Genomic DNA, 21,696 nt, shown 5'->3' with positions numbered 1-21,696 from the left:
CTCTTAGAAACCAGGATGCTATGAAATGAACGGGAACCTCCCTTTTCTGTAAAATCCATTCACTAACCAGTAGATTGTTTTTGTAACCCAGGGATTCTCTATATAGGAAAACCGAGTTTCCTTAAAGCAGTAGAATGGCAAGTTCTCTTAACAAAGTTCAAATACTGAACTTGAATCTAGTCGTAAAATCTGATTAGAACAGGGAGCTTTAGTCTTCTGTCTTCCTCTCTGTCTTCTCATTCTCTTCTCTTCTCTCTGCTCCTACTTTCCTCTTCTCTCTGTAGCTGCCAGTTTTTCTTTTTCCTCTGTTCCTTCGATGAATTTATGGTTTCCACATTATTAGAAACCACTAAACAACTTAGACCCTGTCCTCTACAGAAAGATCTACTGTTTTATTGAACAAATGCCTCTGGGGTTTCCTTCTTTGGTACATTGGATCAGGGGCATGGAGAGGGCACAAACTATGCATGCCACTCCTCTAAGCCCGATACAGTGATATGCTTTCTCTCCATGAAAGAGAAGGCAAAACTTCATGCTTACTCAGAAGTGCTTCATTTTTAACCACATTGCTTGGTTGTGCACTATAATCTAGATATACTATCTCATGAGAGAGAGGGCAACTCCCTCTCAGTCCTTTGTGAACTGCGTTGCTTAAATTCCTCCCTGCTTTATTTCAGTGCTGCAAATGGGTGGCTTTCATGGTTCAAGGGTATGAATGTTTCCTGGTTGTATATATGGGTAACCTAGTGGTCTAATTTTATTGTGCCACAGCCTCTTGCTAACCAATCTATTGGTGATGGACCAGATTGTGAGAGGATGTCATTTTCCACTTCATAGCAGGCCACACTACAAAACTTGTTATAATGGATGTATAGCCATTTACTGTAGGTTGTCTGATCACTTCCTTAACTGTGATCTAAATAATAGAAAGCTTTTCTGTGATGCAACCCATTGATCTTTCATTGTTGAATGTATTCATAGGTGTTTTACTGTTTGGTGTGGAGAGCTAAGGACTGGCCCAGTTGACTACAACGAAAGCTTCTATTATCATGCTAAACAAGTCCTATGCAGGGTCTCCTCCAGTGAATCTGGATGAAGACTGGCTGATGACTAAAATGAAAAAAGTTGGCAAAGGAGAATGGGATCAGTTTCACTCCCTCTTCTTCCATCCAGGAGGCAGCCTCTAAGATGTGGTAAAAAGTGGTGAATTTTACAAAGGTCCCCCTCCTGAGATTTTTATGCATACAAGCATTGTATCTAATAAGTCACTTTACACTTATTATAATGTAGACCAAGATGGCTGTGTAACATACATTTTGTATTCAGATTCAAGTTTAAAAAATTGTTCCTATAAAATGAGATGGCTTGAAGTTAGTTCAGTACATTTTCCCCTTCCAAATCATATCAATTTTGATGCATCCCTGACTCTTTGCTTTGCCATAGTATTTCATTACAAAGTTAATGTCCCGGAGTGCATAAAACAGCTTGCAGTTTTGTATTTCAGTAGGATATGTAAGAAACAATGTTCATTATACCACCCCACAAATTGCACAATGTCCCATTCTTTTTATTTAGTTAAGTTTTGTTGTGTTATTCCAACATTAGAAAAAGGAGTCTAGCCACTACCTGTAGTGGTTTTTAAAATAGACATTTGGCAAAATACATGCATCATTTTACATGGACATACACAACACATATGGTACACATCATTTCAAACTGCAGGTAATTGCTCGCTGTTGTACTGCCCAGTTTATAGAAACTCTATATGCTTATAGAAAGTCTAAACACCGTTTCCAACTTAAAACATTTTGCGAAATTGCAAACAAGACACATTCAATCAGAATGTATTTCATGTTCATTTATATATTGTTACACACAACCCCAAGTGAAAGACAAACATTTTGAAAAGTTGTTGCAAATGAAAATCTCGGAAAATGGATTTTATAACTGTACACACCCCTTTAACAGTAACAGGACTTGTAAATTAGGAAGGAATTCACTGTGTACTGTTTCGGTACACTTGCTTGCACTCTAACTGCCTTCACCTCACTGTTGTGTTTTAAGATCTTGCCTACAGTACGTATGACTAATTCTGATCATTTTGTTCTGCAATTAAAGCCTCAACGCTTTTTTACCCCAGTGATCGCCCTGCGTTTGCTGCTTCCTGAACCCGCACTAGTTTAACAGCTGCTTCTGACAAAATCCGTCTGTGTGATGTATCAGAATAACGGTGTCAAGGGGAAGATTCATCTGTACTTCAAACTTAGAAAAATGATATATCTGTGGGTTATATATTTATTGGGTAATATTAAAAAAATATCATTACATACACACGTATTACAAAGCGCCCCTTTAATGTTAGCAATGTAATTTGGGACTTCTATTAAACATTTAGTATTTTGTAAATTTGGAAAAACAGTAAAGCTCTCTTTAACAATATACAATATGCAGTACAGAATCACAAGCTCAAGGGCGCTACGGACCGCAATCCTGTGTCATAGTCACTGGCTCACCGGGTTTGTGGAGACCTGTGATGTGGAATGAGACTCTCAGTACACAGTCCGCGCACTGACTTGTCCACACGTATATATTTATATACAGCTCACATTCGTAAACTGAGCATTTCAAACTGTGCCATGTAGCAACACTGAAGTCAAGAGGAGTTGATCTTCAGAATTGTAACTGTCCGGGTATATCTACAATTATTGTCCCGTGTCTAAAGAATTAAAACTTAGGCAAACTTAGGCAGAGGGAGTAACTCTTCTCTGTTTTCTCATGATATATTTTTGTCCATGGTTGAATTGCAGCCTGAACAGTGTTTTGGCTGCTTTCCGCTGTTTCAAACACACACTGTGCTGCCTGCTCACACTGTCCTGTGCCACAGTACAGCACATGTCTGACTCCTGCCTTATCTAGCACTGCTTTACCATCTCCAGCAGTAAAGTATTATAGGCTCATGTTAAAAGCAATAAATGGAGGGTGTTAAATAGATGCATCTATTACAAAAGCACCACCAAATGAATCAGCTTTGCATAAAGTGTCCCTTGTGATAAACAGTTCCATGGTTATATTTCAGGTCGGATACCAGGATTACTATCAGCACCACCAGAGTTTCTAATTAAGAACCTTATATTACATTCTCACGCAACTTCAGAGCAGTTTTCACATCTCTGAAAACCTTTAGAGAAATGTCCTATAATTTTTCTTGAACCTCTCTCGACTCGCCCTAGTTTCCAGGAGTGAAGAACCCTAATTTGAGCGAATACATAGAGGCTCTCTTCCTCCTCTTGAGGTATCAAACCTCCAGCCTGGGAAAAGACAGTATTCAAAGTCTGAAATGCTCTAATTAAAAATGTCTGATGTACCAGTAACTTTGACACAGGACTGCAGGATCAGGGGAATACCACCATTGGGCCTGTGAAAGCACTTGTGTGTGTTCTTTATGTGCAAATTGTGACTATTCTGTCAAAAGGAGCTTTGCCTGTAGGTTTAATCAGAGTGTCTTAATTAAAAAAAAATTGTATGAACTGTTTAATATACAGTATGATTCAAATTAAAGCATTACTAACCAATTAAAGGATCACTGTGCAGTACATGGGTGAAATAATGAACATCATTTTTTATACATCTTAATTTTAGGATTGAGGATAAATTTAATGAATAAAAAAAAATTACAACTGTTTTTTGGATTACATCCTGGAAATTGTTTTGGCTGCTTTCCCCTTTTTAATACACACTTTGCTGCCTGCTCACACTGTCCTGTGTCACAGTACAGCACATGTCTGACTCCTGCCTTGTCTAGTTTACCATCTCCAGCAGTAACTTATTGGACTCCTGTTATGGTGGGGTGAGGTTGGTATAAAAGCAAAATTACCAGCAAAAGCCACTGTAATTTAACTTTTGACTGTAGCGTAATCTGCAAAGGATTCCAACTCTCATGGATTACTGTAATACAGTATGAAAATTAGTACCATTATCTTAAAATTAGAAAGTGACGCATGAGGTTCTAAGACTATCTATTGGCTTGACAATAGGACCTCACAGGCTGTAACTCAACCACAGGCAAAGTACGACATGAGAGAACACAGAGGTCCCTCCAAACTGACTATGTCTATGTTTTGAATTTTTAGAGACGGGTGAATAATTCTAGATAAACCCAAACAAACAGCCCCAGTTTTGAAGATTAACTCCCCTTGACTTTAATTATGTTGCTACATAGTACTGCACATCTGCTGACAGATGGGGGTACAATGTTATAAAACATGGAATTCAATTCAATTCAGCTTTATTTGACATTATACATACGCGGGTGTATAGTATAGTGAAAAGTGTTTCTCATTAGTCACTCAGGTGCAGTATATAAATAGAACAGAAGACAGGACAATAGACTTTAACACAATAACAGTGTAACTAAATGAAAGTGTAATCAAACTCTGCAAATAAGCAAACAGAGAAAGGAATACAACAGGACAAATACAGTGCAAAAGTCATTCGTGGAACAGTACAAAAATAATATGGTGATTAATAAATATTACATCTAGTACAGTTTTAAGTACAATTTCGGCTTACATTCAGTTGTCGTGTATGTAGTGGTGTTGGAGTACAGTCATTGTGGGTACAGGAAGAAGTTAGGAGAGATCATAGTATGATGGGAGGGAGTGGGGGAGTCAACAGTTTGAAGGCTCTGGGGAAGAAGCTATTTTGGAGTCTAGTTGTGTGTGACTGGAGCGTCTGGATCCTTCTGCCAGATGCGGTGCAGCTGCCATACCAGACTGTGATGCAGCTGGTCAGTATGCTCTCCACCGTACATCTGTAGAAGTTGGTGAGGATCTGTGGATGCAGGCGTATTTTCTTCAGCCTTCTCAGGAAGTACAGCCGCTGTTGTGCCTTCTTGATGAGACTGGAGGTGTTGAGTGCCCATGTGAGGTCCCTAGAGATGTGAACACCTAGGAATTTGAAGTTATTCACCATCTCCACCGCAGACCCTTTGATATAGATGGGGGAGTGGACTTTTCCTTGTCTCCTGAAGTGAAAGATCAGCTCTTTGGCTTTGCTGATGTTGAGACATAGGTTGTTGGTCTGGCACATAGGTGTTTTATCTCCTCCCTGTAGGCAGTCTCATGGTTGTCAGTGATCAGGCCCACGACTGTGGTATCATCAGCATACTTGATGATGTTGTTTGTGCTGAACTTGGCAGTAGTTGTGGGTGAACAGGGAGTAAAGCAGTGGGCTGAGCACATACTGTAGCCTTCAGGGGCACCGGTGTTCAGGGTGAGCGTGTTGGAGGTGAGGTTGCCAATCCTGACAGTCTGGGGTCTGCTGGTGAGGAAGTCTAGGATCCTGCTACAGAGGGTAGTATCTAAACCTAGAGTCCTGAGTTTGGTAGAAAGTTTTATGGGTATGATGGTGTTAAATCCTGAGCTAAAGTCAATGAACAGCATTCTTGTATGGGTGTTCCTTTTATCCAGGTGGGTTAGTGTGGTGTGTAAAGCTATAGAGATTGCATCCTCCGTGGAGCGGTTTGTGCGATATGCAAACTGGAGAGGATTAAGTGTTTTTGGAATGCTGGCTTTAATGTGTGGAATAAGCAGATTTTCAAAGCACTTCATTATGATGGGGGTGAGTGCAATAGGACGGTAGTTGTTCAGGCATGTGGGTGCTGATTTTTTAAAATATGGATTCTCTGCTTTGAGAGAGCAGTTTCAGTTTTTACACAGCCAATTCTGAAACTGATGTTTCTCCAGGTCCTTTCCAGCAGGAATCATGGTTTTAAGGAGTAAAAAGTTTCAAGAGGTTCCAGAAACATGGCCCTCCATGCAGTAGTATAGTTTGGAATAAATCCAATGTAATAACCCCATTTCTGTTTTTGATTCATGGAGTTGTAAAGGAATTTAATAACAGGAATTCATCAGGTCCCATTGGAGGACAATATTTATACTGTAAATTTATGGGAAGCTGCATCGTGTGAATTGGCTGAGAAAGTGAAATCACAGCCAGAACAGCTAAAATGAGGATGTTTGGCCAAGAACTTCCTCATGCTTCGGTCGTCTCTTTGTATCAGCAAAGTGAAGGGCATACAACCTTCCTCTGCAAGAGCAATCATTGTATAACTCAAGATCTGGACAAAACTGATCTAGTGTAATGAAACCAGGCCCTGGATTGACCAGCAATCTTCTAAAGAAGTGTTTCTCATGTCTGGCTTCTCAGAGATCTCCCTTAAACCTCTGGTGAAAACATTGCAGCATGCCATATTCAACTGGATTACTCTCCAAACGCTTATAGTGCAGTCCGTAAATACATTATTTGGACAGTGACAATTTTAGTTGTTTTGGCTCTGTACACCAGCACATTGGATTTAAAATGAAACAATGGCAACGAGTTTAAAGTGCAGAATGATATCTTAAATTCGAGGGTATTTACATATGTATTGGGTGAACCATATAGGAATCACAGCTCTTTTTATACACATTTCCCCCCATTTCATGGACCAAAAGTAATTGGAAATTGATGACTGCCTGAAATCTGTGACTCATACAGATCACCAGACGTTTGGTATCTTTCCTTGTGATGCTCTGCCAGGCCTGTAATTCCGCCATTTTCATTTCCTGATTGTTTGGGGGCTTTTTCCTTTCAGTCTTGTCTCCAGTAAGTGACATGCATGCTCAATGGGATTCAGGTTGGATGATTGACTTGGCCAGTCAATAACATTCCACTTTTTGGCCTGAAAAACTCCATGTATGCTTTAGCAGTATGCTTGGGGTCGTTGTCCTGCTGTAATGAGAGCCAGCAGCCATGTCACCCTGCAACTCACAACTGGCAGCCCACTGAAGCTAAGCAGGTGTGATTCTGGTCAGTACCTGGATGGGAGACCTCCTGGGAAAAACTAAGGTTGCTGCTGGTAGAGGTGTTAGTGAGGCCAGCAGGCCAGCGGTCCATGTGGGTCCTAATGCACCAGTATAGTGACAGGGACACTATGCTGTAAACAAGCGCCGTCTTTCTGGTGAGATGTAAAACCGAGGTCCTGACTCTCTGTGGCCATTAAAAATCCCAGGGTGTTTCTTGAAAAGAGAAGGGGTGTAACCCCGGTGTCCTGGCCAGATTTTCCATGCCTCCTAATAATCCTCCTCTATGAATTGGCTACATTACTTTGTTCTCCTCCCCCCCACTGACGGCAGGCGGAGCGACACGCCAGTTGGAGTATTCTGGGTGGCATTTACTGGCAACGTCAGTTCAAAGATTTGGTTCAAACCACCAAATGGAGACGGGCGTGCCGACAAGCGGACCCTGCTGATGCGGGATTAACGCTAGGATGAGAGAGATTGTCCTGCTGCAATGATTTTTGAAACATTTGATTGGATCTGAGCAGATTAGCTGCTTCTGTACACTTCAGTATTCATCCTGCTGCTGCCATCTGCAGTCACATTAATAAAGACAAGTGAGCCAGTTCCACTGGCATCCAAATATGCCCAAACTATGAAACTACCTCCACCATGTTCCACAGATGAGGTGGTATGTTTTGGATCATGAGCAGTTCCATTTTTTCTCCCCACTTTTTTCTTTCCATCACTCTGGTACAGGTTAATCTTTGTCTCATCTGTCCATAAAGCTTTGTCCCAGAACACTAGAGGCTTTTTATGTGCTTTTTAAGCAAACCATAACCTGGCCTTTCCTACCAGCGGTTTGCATCATGTAGTGAACCCTCTGCCATTATGCTGGTGTATTCTTTTCTTTATGGTAGTCTTAAACACATCTACAGTATACCTTCATCCTGGAGTGTTGCCAACCTGTTCAACAGTCGAAAAGGGGCTTTTCTTCACAATTGAAAGTATTCTTCACTCATCCACTACTGTGGTCTTCCAGGTCACTTGCTATTGCTAAGATTATGAGTGCATTCTTGCTTCTATAAATGTGCCAAACAGTTAATTGACACACCTAATGTTTTGGCTATGTCTGATTTTTCAGCCTCCTGATGGCCCACTTTAATGGCAAAAACACTTCTTCGGTCCTCGTGTTTAGAGAGGACAGCAACAGACTCCAGATGCAAATGCCACATCTAGAATCAACTCTAGAACTTTTGTTAGCTCTCTTGTGCATGAACTCGTAATGCAACACACAGATGGCCAAGAAACAACTGGGCAGCCAATTGTCCAATTACTTCTGGTCCCCTAAAATGGGAGGACTATGTCTAAAAGGGCTGTGATTCCTATATGGTTCACCCATTAGGGATGTAAATACCCTCCAATTAAAGCTTACATTCTGCACTTTAACCTCAGTTATTTCAAATCCAATGTGCTGGTGTACAGAGCCAAAACACAAATTGTGTCACTGTCCAAATATTTACGGACAGAACTGTATATGGTATTTGTATTCTTAGATCGCATAAAAGCAGATAATGACGAACAAATACAACTTCACAACTGCTGGTATTTGCCCATTAATTGAATAATATGCTTCATACAGGTCTTTGCCAGATCTATGGCTACTTTTTGAGGTCAAGAATTTCTTCCTTTATTCCCACTCTGGACACTGAAGCTCCAAGCCATCTTCCAGTAACAACCGTCTCATATCCAAAGATGGTGATCACCTTTGCTTTGTAAGGAACAATCTGAAGTGTGATGATACAGTATGTCTGTTTTTTTTTTCACCTGAGCACCTTGTATGAAAAACAAAATTCTTTATGGCATTCATTTAATTTTATTTTACAAATATATTAAATATGTTTTTACCTGTATGTTTATATATGGAAAACGCAGACAAATATTTATGTCTTCATAATCTTATAGCTAGATATAGTAGGGGCATCACTTTATGTAACAAGGTCAATGTTGCCTTAATTTTCCCCCCAAAAAATGGAATTATACTTGATATCTTTCCAAAAAGTATGAGAGGGGGGTGTTGCCTGTGCCCTAGCTAAACTCCACTCTGGTTTGGTCCAAACGGGATTACTTAAAAAAGGTTCCAACTTAAGAGCTTACCCTTTAAAGCGCTTTGAGTTCTTCCAGAATGAAAAGCACTATATGTTATGGCTGCAGCTGGACTCATTATCCAATTTCTCTTACACACCCCTTCCTTCACTATTTCAACAATCAGTTCACCCAGTTACATTGCTTGGTATAAGGATCTCTTCTACCTCCTGAGCTCACCTTGCCCTTTCCTTCTCAGTACCTTTTTCTACCTGGTCTGGACTCTCTCAACGTCACCTCTTTGGTTTTAATTTTGGATTTCTCACTTTTGCCTCATCCCTATCAGATTTGTTTGCCTCTCCTCTTGCCTCCTACCTGGTCTTGACCCTACCTGGAATAACTGACCACTCTCCCTCCTCGCCTGCCTTGGATACTTCAGCTACCTCGCCTGGAGACCCGCACAGGGTTAGTAAATTACATCGTTCTTACAGAATACCAAACCTGCTACATGAATCCCACGGATCAGGACGATCCTTTTTCCATTCTCTTACACTATATAAATGTAAGGAATTATGATTGTAATTGAGGGCATTAGCAGTTTAGGTCAGTAGAGACACTGGAGACAGCAGAAAAGAGTTGATCAGCTTTATCACAGTGCTGGGAGACCACCCTCTATCTGTATGTTGTGTAAAGAGAGTTGTCAGCAAAACAAGGAATTACAGTTCTTTACAAGGACATGCGCACAGGGGTGTGTGCAGTGTTATTCATTCATTTAAGACTGGAAGGTTTTTCGCAAATTATACGTTTTTCTGCATAGTAAAATATAAAAAAATTGGTTCATGTAAAATAAATTTACATATCATCACACTTCAGATTGAGCAACTTTGCCTGAGGGCCTGGGATGTGCTTAAAATAAGCTGCATAAGACAGAGAAGATCAGTCAGCAGCACAGTTCTGAGAAACCGATGGCCTTTAAGATTGCCGCTCCTATGTGATGGCCCCGAGGCAGGACCACAGGGGAGCAGTGCTTCTCTACAGGAAGTACTGTACTTGTCTTTGAGAGACAACAGCTGTCAAGCTTGAGCGCTGGTGGCTGTCTTCCAACACAAAGTTTCAAAGCAGCTTTTTAGAACACAAGGTGAGCGAAACTCCTAATCTGACACCATCGTAAAATAGCACTTGCAACTTCTGTGGGTTAATCAGAAACTGAATGTTTGCTTAAAAGAAAAGACACCTCTCAGGATGACCTGGTGGAATAATTGAAAGAAGTGTTGGAGTGTGTGTCTACTTATTAGCTTAGCAATCAAACATCCACTACCAACTCTCTCCATCACACAGTTCCACACCAACAGATCAGCCTGTAAACCATCAATTTCCTGTCTAAGGAAGGCTGGTGGTTCCACTGCTGACAAGATGAGGAAGACCAAGCTGTGTAGGAGACTAAGTATGTGTAATGTTCTGCTGCTTCAGGTAGTGTAAGCCATAGCCCATTTTCAAAAATAAACCAAGAGCAGGCAGGAATCAGGGAGCAAAGTGTGTGCAGCAAGCAGGGGACAGCAGGTGAAACTCGGCCCATAGGCTGAATCCAAAGTAGATGATTTTCAAAGCCGGAATGACACTAAAGAGCAGCACAAAGGCTCAGCAGATTTCATCATATTATACAGTATGCTATACATAAACTCCAATTTACTGTAACAAATCTTTCCTTTTAAAGTCTTCAGTCTGGGAATCAAGTTTTTGAATTAATTTTTAACTTTAAAAAAGATGTGTCTAAGTCATAAATTTTCTAATTTTGCAACATGGGACACAGCAAGAATGAACTACAAGAAAGAGCTCTATAGAGAAATGCAAACAGTAGAAGGGATCGACTGCCGAGACAGAGGGCCGTGGAGAACAGTTGGTGCCTGAGACCACCTTTGCTGAGGGGATTATGGAAGGAGGGGCTCGTGTAGGCCCCAGCTGGGATTCAGTTAACGACCTGATAGGCCTGATCTAGGACTTCATGCAACCAACCGGCAGTCCCTTTAAGAAGGTATAGACCACATCCAATCAGATAACCACTCACCTTACCTGTCCACCACCACACCTCCAAACCCCAGCATACTTTAGGGCTGTCTGCAGTAACCCCAGCGCTCAGTATTGGGTTTAAATTCCTGTTGAGCTCTACTCATTCCTTATGTTTTGTCTTGGATTAGGCTTTCCTGGTTTTCAGAACTCGTTCCTTTTTGAATGCGGTTTAAGGACTTCACTTCTGGCTTATCGCTCTCATCTACTGTATCGGCTACCTGGGCTTTTGGGTTTCTGCTCTCTTTTCGACCACGATGTCTGCACTACACTTCTGGCTTTGTGTTTCTCACCATCTGGAAATTTTCTCACCGATCTAACTCTGCTCAGGATCCAATACTCTACTCTAGCGGTTCTTCTCTTGAGAAGCCACATCCTGCGAAATTGAACTCTGCTGTGGCAGTGGCATCACTTTATGTAACAAGCTCCATGTCGCCTTAATTTAAAAAAAAATGGAATTATACTTTATATCTTTCCAAAAAGTATGAGAGGGGGGTGTTGCCTGTGCCCTAGCTAAATTCCTGTCTGGTTTGGTCCAAACGGGCTTACTTAAAAAACGTTCCGACTTAAGCACTTACCCTTCAAAGCACTTTGAGTTCTTCTAGAATGAAAAACACTATATGTTACTGCTGCAGCTGGTCTCAATCAAGCCCTCATTATCCAATTTCCCTTACACACCTCTTCCTTCACTATTTCAACAATCAGTTCACCCAGTTACATTGCTTGGTAGTAGGATCTCTTCCACCTCCTGAGCTCACCTCACCCTTTCCTCCTCAGTACCTTTTTCTACCTGGTCTGGACTCCCTCAACGTCGCCTCTTTGGTTTTGATTTTGGATTTCTCACTCTTGCCTCTCCCCTGTCGGATTTGTTTGTCTCTCCTCTTGCCTCCTACCTGGTCTTGACCCTGCCTGGAATAACCGACCACTCTCCCTCCTCGCCTGCCTTGGATACCTCAGCTACCTCGCCTGTAGACCCGCACAGGGTTCGTAAATTACATCGTTCTTACAGAATACCAAACCCACAACGTGAATCCCACGGATCAGGACGATACTTTCTCCATTCTCTTACACTATATTAATGAAAGGAATTATGATTGTAATTGAGGGCATTAGTAGTTTAGGTCAGTAGAGACACTGGAGACAGCAGAATACAGTTGCTCAGCTTTATCACAGTGCTGGGAGACAACCCTCTCCCTGTATGTTGTGTAAAGAGTGTTGTCAGCAAAACAGGGAATTACAGGTCTTTACAAGGAGACGCGCACAGGGGTGTGTGCAGTGTTATTCATTTAGTTAAGACTAGAAGGCTTTTCGCAAATTATACGTTGTTCTGCATAGTAAAATATAAAAAATTGGTTTATGTAAAAGAAATTCAGTGAGGTTTATGTGACTTGAAATGGTGTTCTTCAGTGAAAATAAACTAAAAAAACAGGCTCCCTCCCCAAGCCCCCCCTTACTCCTCCATGACCTCTGTTTCTGTCCGGAACATTCCAAGTGCCATTGTTTAGCAACCAAGATATCTGTCACTTGGAGCCTCAGAAACCTTCATATTTGTTTTTTTATTGTTTAATATTTCATATTGATTTATTTATAAGATATTAAAAAATCAATCTGAAATTCTTCTTCATACCTTGTCCAGAATTTAAGTACAGCAGCATCACATGTGTAGAACATCTATTTCCCAACCTCTAGGGGTACACAGGGAAGTGTATACTACCTGGGAAAATCCAAATGTCTTTATCATGAGGAAAAATAGACTGATAATCTAGTATACTGCATCACATTCATTGGTTGACCCATACTCCATGATCCACGAAGGAGTGTGTAAGTTATTCATTTTTGCTGCCACCTGATCTCATCTGTTTTATGTAGTAATTTACCTTTTAAAGACCAATCCAGCCCCCTGGACAAAGTTACTCAATCTTAGTTACTCAGATAATTCAGGTTTTCTTCTGAGTACCTTGTTTAAAAGAGATTGCTTACCTAAAAAAATACAGTGCCTAACAAAAGCAATCAGACCATTCTTGTTGTGTCCCATATTGAAAATTTAGAAAATCTATGACTTAGACACATCTTTTTTTTAAACTTTAAAATTAATTCAAAAACTTGATGCCCAGACTGAAGACTTTAAAAAGAAAGATTTGTTACAGTAAATGGGAGTTTATGTATAGCATACTGTATATTATGATTAAATGACGTCAAGAATTTATTATGAATTACTGACAGATGATTCTTATTGAACTTAGTTTTTGACAACTGTCTCAAACATCTGCTATAAACTCAATTTCACTAGGAATAATAATAATAATAATAATAATAATAATAATAATAATAATAATAATAATAATAATAATAATAATTGCTTACACTTATATAGCGCTTTTCTGGACACTCCACTCAAAGCACTTTACAGGAAATGGGGACTCCCCTCCACCACCACCAATGTGCAGCATCCACCTGGATGAATAACACAAACAACCACAAACTAAGTTTATTGAAGAATAAACCTATTACTTGTTCCTTTGCAGCCTACACATGCTGACGCAGCTACCCACCTGAATTATTATCTTCTAGATTTCTTTTTGCTTTCTTTTGCTTTTCTTGTAACGCACTTTGAGAAGATACTCACACTGTCTCTGATGCTTTTATCTCCCCTCTTGTAAGCTTACGTCCTGCAATTGTTGTTTTATTTGGTTGAGCAGTTTGAAATGTTTTTGAGTTGTGTGGAGCTCTCTGTTGCAGTTTGTGGATAAGTTTCCGTTAATGTGACTTTCTGTTTTTTTCTGATTGCTTCCGGGGAGAGCGTGATGGGAAAAGAGGGACTATCAAGAAGAGAAAGAACGAGAACGCGGCAGGTGTAAATGTTATTGTTCAGCAATAAACCTTTACAGGAATATCTGTCTCCATGCAGTTCCCGTCCGTACAGGCAGAGTGTTTAACCACCACCGCACAAACCCTACAGTTACACCCACGTGATATCCCTCCATTATACCCAAGCACCTAGTCTTCTTCAAACCAAGCCACTCTAGAGATCTTCATGGTCATTTTCAAATCATTTCATCTTCTGCTTTCCACTTCCTTCATATCTGTAGCTTCTGCGGTGAAGCTAACTCGTGCTGTGTACCCTTTTTCTACTCATTCTGAGTCTCGTCCATCCAAATGTCAGTTGGTTTATCTCTCCACTCTGATTGAGATTCCCAAACTAGCCTCTGAATTACTCCATCTCCCTGGCTCCAGATCAACTCACTGTTTACTTTATGGCCTTTCAGCTGTAATATTTGCAATCTGTGACCTCCAACAGCAAGACCATAGACGCTGTACCTAGTGTAGAAGTTGACAAGGTCATGGCATGCCTCTTTGATTCACTTCCTTTTCCCATTTACTATTATCAGCCCCATTGGGATTGCCATTCAAAAATATTCTGGAGAAAAGATCTTGATAATTGATATAATGGCCCTTCCCCCATATGTCCTCTGTACCAAGCACCAACAGCCTCATTGGGAAACCAAGTACTGTATGTCATCACAAAAATCCTGCTGTACTCAAATGAAGGGAAATGTTCAAAACAAATAAACTGATTATTATGTAAATGAATCTTCTAAATTGAATATTATATAAATAGTATTATACAAAAAGTTAGAAAATAGATGTATGGATTATACACTTAACCCTTTAATTACAAAGGGACCCTACCATTTTGAATTACAGTTCCTGATTGTGACAAAAGAAATAGTTCTATTAAATTAGACTCTGTATCATACATATGTTTCCTTGTGAACTCATTGACAAATGGTATTAATGGATATGTTTAAATTAAGGGAGGAATTTACTGTTTGCATTTGTCTTAGGATAATACATTTGTCATTCATGTTGGGTATGACTTGGTTTAGTTTTTATTCAATTTTTTATGTTACATATTAAAACATTTTGAACATGTTGTTTCGCCACACTGTGTCTTTTATGAAGACACTGGACTGAAACTGCAGTCACATAAGTCATTTCGCAATCTTTGCTGCAGTTCAAGAAATACTTCTGTTTTAATTTGGAAATCAAATTTTGGGGAAAGAAATGAATTTCAGTTACATAAAAGCAGGAATATTAAAAAATGCAAACAGTTTCGATATACTGTACTTACAGAACTTGTTCTGTCTGCAAATGTGTCTTTGATGTGTTTTCAAGAAAAAACTGATATCTGCATGTGAAAGGGGAGTGTTGAAGGATAATATCCAATCCAAAACGTTTTAAGGTGTTTTTAGTTTTATACTGTATGTATAAATATGAAGCTGAGGACAGGCATTTACAGTCAGAGAGGAAGCACTGAAGAAATCATTACCTTGATACTCATACAGTACCTGCTGGACCAAGTGTGATTCAAAAGCTGTTTTCTTCAGAGTGTAACCAAGGTAAGTTTCATTTCATAGCTGATGTGTTACAGGTAATCATTACAGTGTTTTACAATATTTTCTCCAATTTACAATTGTATAACCACCGTAAGTGTTGTGATTTGCCTTCAGAATGTTTTACTATACTATATCATAAGAATATCAAGAAAATACCATGGCAATGTTTCTGGGAATCATTACTATCCCACAGTACATTTACTTTAGTAAATGTCTGATACTGCTGTACACCATAATATTCCCAAGGGCAAGCGTTGTACATTACTGTTACCAATCCTATGTATGGTCCTACTGCATCTTGCTTGACTAAATAATAATCACATAACTGTACATGTATCTGTCCTGTTCCTTGTTTCTCTGTGCTTTACTTGTTCTTCTGGTTTGTCTTGTTGTCTGGGGCTATATATTTCCGGGTCTCACTTTCCTCTCGCTCGGTATTGGGATTGGTTGTAGAGAGGCTCGCCTCACCACGTCGCCCCACATCCGCTACCTGAGGTCTTATGTCTCGTTCCGACTTTGCCCGATACCTTGAGCCCGGAGCAAACCCCCTTATTTGCTCTGTTCCTGCCGCTACACATAGGGTCCTCCCTTCTTGCCGGTCTCTCTCCACAGCTATACCCCAGATTCCGTGACAGTTAGAAAATGGATGGGCGGATAATATGCTGTATATTTAATTATTAATTTGCTTTATAAAACTTTAAGCAGTATTCCATCTTTTTCATAAACGTTTTCTGCATCAGAGTCTTTAACTTATTCACTTGCTATGGTTATTTTGGAAACATTCTGGCATGCTCGTTTGAACTACCTAATGTTTATTATCATTATAAAATGATATAAAGTTATAATGTTTTCCATGAACACTTGGTGTCGTTATTGCTGTAATGGATAATGAAAAGCTTGTAGCTTCATTGAACCTTTTGTAGAAAATAGAAAAAGTAACACTAGTAGCTTTTAATTTAGCTCATCCAATTAGAGTGACATACTGTACTGTAAGTCATTCTTTGAAAGTCATTCAAATCACTTAAAACCTCTTTTTTGTTTTAAATAAGATATATTTTCTTATTGTTTCAAATAGTATATAAAGCCACTATGTACAATTCTAACAATAAATTGTCTGTTCTCTAATTACTATTAATTTATATTTCATTACGAATAATTCTGTTACTGCATTTAATTAAAAAATGAAAAATGTCAGTTAGTGTTACTGTACAGTATGATTAGTGCAGGAAAGCACTAATGGGTTAATAAACATTTACTTGTTATGATTAAAATAGGATTTGTGCAAAAGCCACATTAAGATAGATTCACTGTGCCACCTGGCAATTCCAGAGAGTAATGTAGTCCTGCAACAGATTATGTGAAAATCTAAAAAATGTTGGATTCTGAACATTGTCTTTTGTGGTTATTAAAATAGATATCTGGAAAAAACATACAAGCAAAGCCATGTTTGATAATCAAGTCACATTATATGGACATACAGTACACAACACATACAGTGCTAATAGGAATTTTACATACAGTTACACAATGTTTCCAAACTAAGACATTTTGTGACCTAATAGCCTGAAATCAAGACACATTTAATTAAAATGTATTTAATGTTCATTTACATATTGTAAGTTACAACCTCCAAGTGCAATGTAAATGCTCAAACAGAAAAGTAATTATAATTGAAAATCTAGAAAATATTTTTTTATAAGTGGATACACCCCTTGGTAATACTATAGCAGTTGTAAATTAGGAAGGAGTGAACTGTGTATTGTTTATGTATAGTTTCTCACAGTGTACTTGTCTTCACCTCACTACTGTCTTAAGAACTTATCTATATATGATTAATTTTGCTCATTTCTTCCTACAAATATAGCTTCAATCCACACTAGCATAACAATTACAAATTAAGAAATTCATTATTAATTGCCTCTGACACAACCCGCTTGATGTATCAGAATAAAAATTAACACAGAATGCAGTTGGTAGTTTGGCATACTGTATATTTGTGGTACTGTAGATGTAACATGCATTATTAGAATATTAGGAAACTTCTAAGTAGTAAGTACCTACTTGTAAGTTATGTGAAAAATAATGTTATCTTGTGTATGGAATTCTGTTTTGCAGACAGACAGAAAGTTGACCTCATCTTCAGAAAGAGACCATGTCTGACCAGGTTAAGACTTCAGGAGCAGCAGACAATATGTGTGAGTATGTAGAGAACTGACATTGTTTCACAGATAAACTGTATTTGCAAATCTACAGGAGCTGTCTGAAGGGATAAAATGGGCACTCAGGGCACCATCAACTCCCATGACAGTGAGCTCAAAGGCTGAGACTCCGATATCAATGACTCAGAAATTAATCTTGAATCTGATCTACACGAATTACTCTATAATGTCAAGATTGAAGGTTTCAAAGTTCCAGAATTTCTTTAACATGTCATGTAACAGAAAACACCTGAAAGAGCTCTACAGCCAGATAATATTTAGATTCTAAACAGTTCACTTAGAATAATAAATACTGTATGTAAAACAATTTCAAGTTTCTCACTGAATGTTTTGATTAATTATTTTCCCACTTTGGGAGGACACCAAATCCTAATAAACCATTACAATCTGTCCTTTTTTCTTATTGCTTTGTTTTCATTAGTTAGATTTTATATTAAATGTATTACTATTATGTAATGGTCTTTTAAAGATTAGGATATTTGAAGTTGGTGAAATTGGTTATTTTGTTCACTATTTGATTATAAAAGTTTTTTTTTTTTTGGAAAGGTATGGTGCTGTTTGCCATGGAAAGATCAGGGCGTATCAAGATTGGACTGCCCCCAAATAATTACAATGACAACTTCAGTGAGTATTCGAAATATGTGGGAAATCTGCAAGGCATCTCTCACGTCGCCTTCAGCCCTCAAGGAACAATGTTTGCAGTCTGTAATGCACAGCTGTATTCTGGGTCTCCTCCAGCGAATCCAGATGAGAACTGGCTGAAGCAGAAAGCTCGGTGTATAGGAAGGTCTGGGTGGGATCAAGTTCATTCCCTCTTCTTCCATCCAAACGGCACACTCTATGTTGTCATGAAGAGTGGTGAACTGTACAGGGGTCCCCCTCCTGAGAATGAGTACGTGTCCTGGATGTAGAGGGTTGCTACGAAGATAGGAACTGGAGGATGGTGCTTCCCTTCTCTGTTCTTTGACCCTGCGGGTATCCTGTACACTGTGACCACAGAAGGGAATCTGCTTAAAGGAAGCCCTCCGAATGATATGAACTACATCTGGAATAAAAACAGTGAGATTATTGGAACTGGAGGCTGGACAGAACTTACCCATTTCATGGCCTTCTCTCCTGATGGCAATCTGTGGTGTGTCTCCAAGAATGGAGGGAAGATCTACACTGCCCCACCACCCAGGATTGCCAGTGATAACTGGATTGGAAGAGCACAGAATCTTGGATCTGGCTACAATCAATTCCCAATCCTTGCCCTCACGCAAGATAAAACCATAAGTCAAATTTTAAGTTTGGATTTTTCTGTTAAAGATGCAAAGATTCTTTCAAAAGAGCCTCTGATAGTTGGGCAACATGACTGTGACAACTCTACCGGCTCTGTTCCTTACACTGCAACTTTCGAGTAAGTGCTGCATTCTAAGTTGTATTTTCATTTTTCTGTATATCACAAAATACACAATATTTACAAAAATTACACACAAAATACACTGCCAATAGATCTAAAACTTAAATTGTAGGACTGCTGGTAATCATTTGGCAAATTTAACACAAAGATGTTTAAGGGTAACAAAATTTGAATTTAATGATGTCTGAAAATTTATTTTGAGATATTATTAAATGAAAAATCTACCTTTAGATTCATTTCTACATATATGTTCAACTATAACCTGTCAGTAAATCACTTGACTCTCAATTTGACTTTAAACAATTTTAAAAATGTTATAGAAGTGGTTAAGAAGAATCACCACACTGCAACACAACTGGCAGGTGTGAGCCTGTATGGGAGACCTCCAGAGAAAGCTAAGAATGCTGCAGGAAGAGGTGTTAGTGGGACCAGTGGGGGGTGCCCACCCTGCAGTCTGGGTGGGTCCTAATGCCCCAGTATAGTGACGGGGACATTATAATGTGAGACGGATGAGACATAAAACCGATGCCCTGACTCTCTGTGGTCATTACAAATAACAGGGTAATTCTCAAAAAGTGTAGGGGTGTTACCATGGTGTCCTGGACAAATTTCAGATTGGAATTTAACAATCATGGTCTCCCAGTAATCTCCATCTATGAATTGGCTTCAACTCTCTGTTCTCCTCCCCATTGAGAGCTGCTGTGTGATGAGTGTATTGGTGCACTCTGGCAGAGCTACTCATTGATGGTAGTGGAGGGGAGTCCTTGTTACTTGTAATTATTATCTTCATCATCATCAATGTACTGCAAAACATCTGGAAAACTACCAACTTACCTTCCTGTCCACTCTATATATGCTGAATTTAATGATGATGTCATGAGGGTATTTTCGGGCTTGAGGAGAATTAGAATATGTGACAGAAAAGATGAAGGAACACCAGCAGAAGATACAAAAATTACTAACATTGCAAAAGAACAGCCAAAAACTTGCAAAGAAACTACTTCGAAACTGTTGAATCCTGAGTTTGACTCTAGTCCAGTCCTCCTCCGTGAGGATTTTGCATGTTCTTCTCATGGTCAATGGCTTTACTTAGATAGATAGATACTTTATTGATCCCGTGAGGGAAATTGCAGATGCACCATCAGCTGTCTTTGTCTGGGAGGTTCCACACCTGGAGAGTGTCAGCAGGTTTGGGTAGGCTTTAGGCAGCCACAATTTGAGCAAGCAGTAACAACATGAAAAAACCCTGTCTTGCCATCTTCACTATCTCTGAAGTTCATGAAATTCACCCGGCTGGTTTGTCAGGCAAGTACTTGCACAAGTCCTCCTTCTCCCAGTGTGGTGCAGCCAGGTTGATACAGTCTGCAGCTTTGAAACAAGAAGTTCTAAAATAGAATGTGATTTTTTTTTCAGGTTTTCTGAAACTATTTCCTTGGAAAGCTCTTTCACCCATTCTCATGAATTTACTCTGGCAGTTGGAGCATCAACAACCTTTCAAGCTGGAATCCCATTGTTGGCTGCGAATGAAACCACAGTCTCTATTAATGCCAGTACTACTCACAACTGGAGTTTTACAGAGACAGAAAGGAAACAGGTACAGTATGTTCCCAGTACTGGATTAAGCTATTGAAGATGAATGGTGCCTTTAAGCCCCCTGGGCTGTTACTCAAAGAAATTGAGCAAGACATCGCTGTTTTGTATATGTGGAATGGAAGAAGAAAACAGGGCACTTGACTAACATGGTGACTTTGATACTAGAACACTGTTGTTATGCACATTTTAACTACAACTTAACTCCTTAAATTGCCTTGTTTTTTTATTAAGTTCAAGCACATCTGAAAAAGGCTCTACGGATGAAACACTGTTTTCTTTTCCCTTTCAGCGTGGAATAAACCTTTACATCTTCCTTTGTTTTTTTTATTGCCATAACCAGTGAACTGCTTTAGCTTACTGGTTTTGAATGCTGTATTTGTCCACTGTTTTCTGAAAGCAGAGACCCCAGCCAATGGCTTTTGCTTCTTTCATTGCAGATTGTTAATACATCCAGCCTGAATGCTACAGTGCCCCCTGGGGAGGCTGTGAGATTCAAGGCTGTAGTCCAGAAGGGGATCATTGATGTTCCTTACACAGCGAAGGTGCTCACTGTCTTCGGACACCAGACCACTATCACTGGGACATGGACCGGAGCTTCAGTTTCGAAAGTGGCAATAAAGGAAGAGCCTATTGTTAACTAAAACAGTTTAGTAGTTACATGCATGCAGATACTTTACCTTACAGAGTATATATATATGAAAATGCCAGTAATGTAACATTCAAAGCTATTTAGCTTTTGCTGTTATCTAGTAAAATGGGTATTTCCTTCAACAGCATAAGTATACTAATTTGCTTAATTTCTCTCTGATCAAGGAATTTGTTTGAATAAATTTCTCTTTTAAACTACAATTTGATATGATAATTAGAACTAATTGTATGCCAAGCCATTTGTGTTGGATTGTTCAGAGCTATTGCATTTAATCATCTTCACTATACGGTACTTGGGTTTTTTCCTTAATTTTTGTAATAATTAAAAAATGATTATGCAATAATTTCATTAAATTATGATAATATTAAATTTCATTTCAATAATCATTTTGGTGCCTGGAACATATTTAGTATTTTTGTAATACTAAATAATTTAAAATGATAAGTGCGTCAATAAAATATTTGAAGGG

General features: G+C 39.2%; 1 long non-coding RNA gene across 1 annotated transcript; it reads left to right on the top strand.

The window, feature by feature from the left end:
- Positions 1 to 15,271: 15,271 nt before the first annotated feature.
- On the top strand, positions 15,272 to 21,696 carry LOC148641926 (uncharacterized). Its single transcript, XR_015929581.1, has 5 exons — positions 15,272 to 15,367; positions 17,480 to 17,559; positions 18,130 to 18,982; positions 20,399 to 20,579; positions 21,016 to 21,696. It is a non-coding gene; the product is annotated as an uncharacterized LOC148641926 (long non-coding RNA).

This window comes from Lepisosteus platostomus, chromosome 23 (genome assembly GCF_059453375.1).
Source record: "Lepisosteus platostomus isolate fLepPlt1 chromosome 23, fLepPlt1.hap1, whole genome shotgun sequence".
Taxonomy (NCBI): domain Eukaryota; kingdom Metazoa; phylum Chordata; class Actinopteri; order Semionotiformes; family Lepisosteidae; genus Lepisosteus; species Lepisosteus platostomus.
The sequence above is the reverse complement of the archived record's forward strand: the minus strand, read 5'-3'. Positions and strand labels throughout refer to the sequence as shown.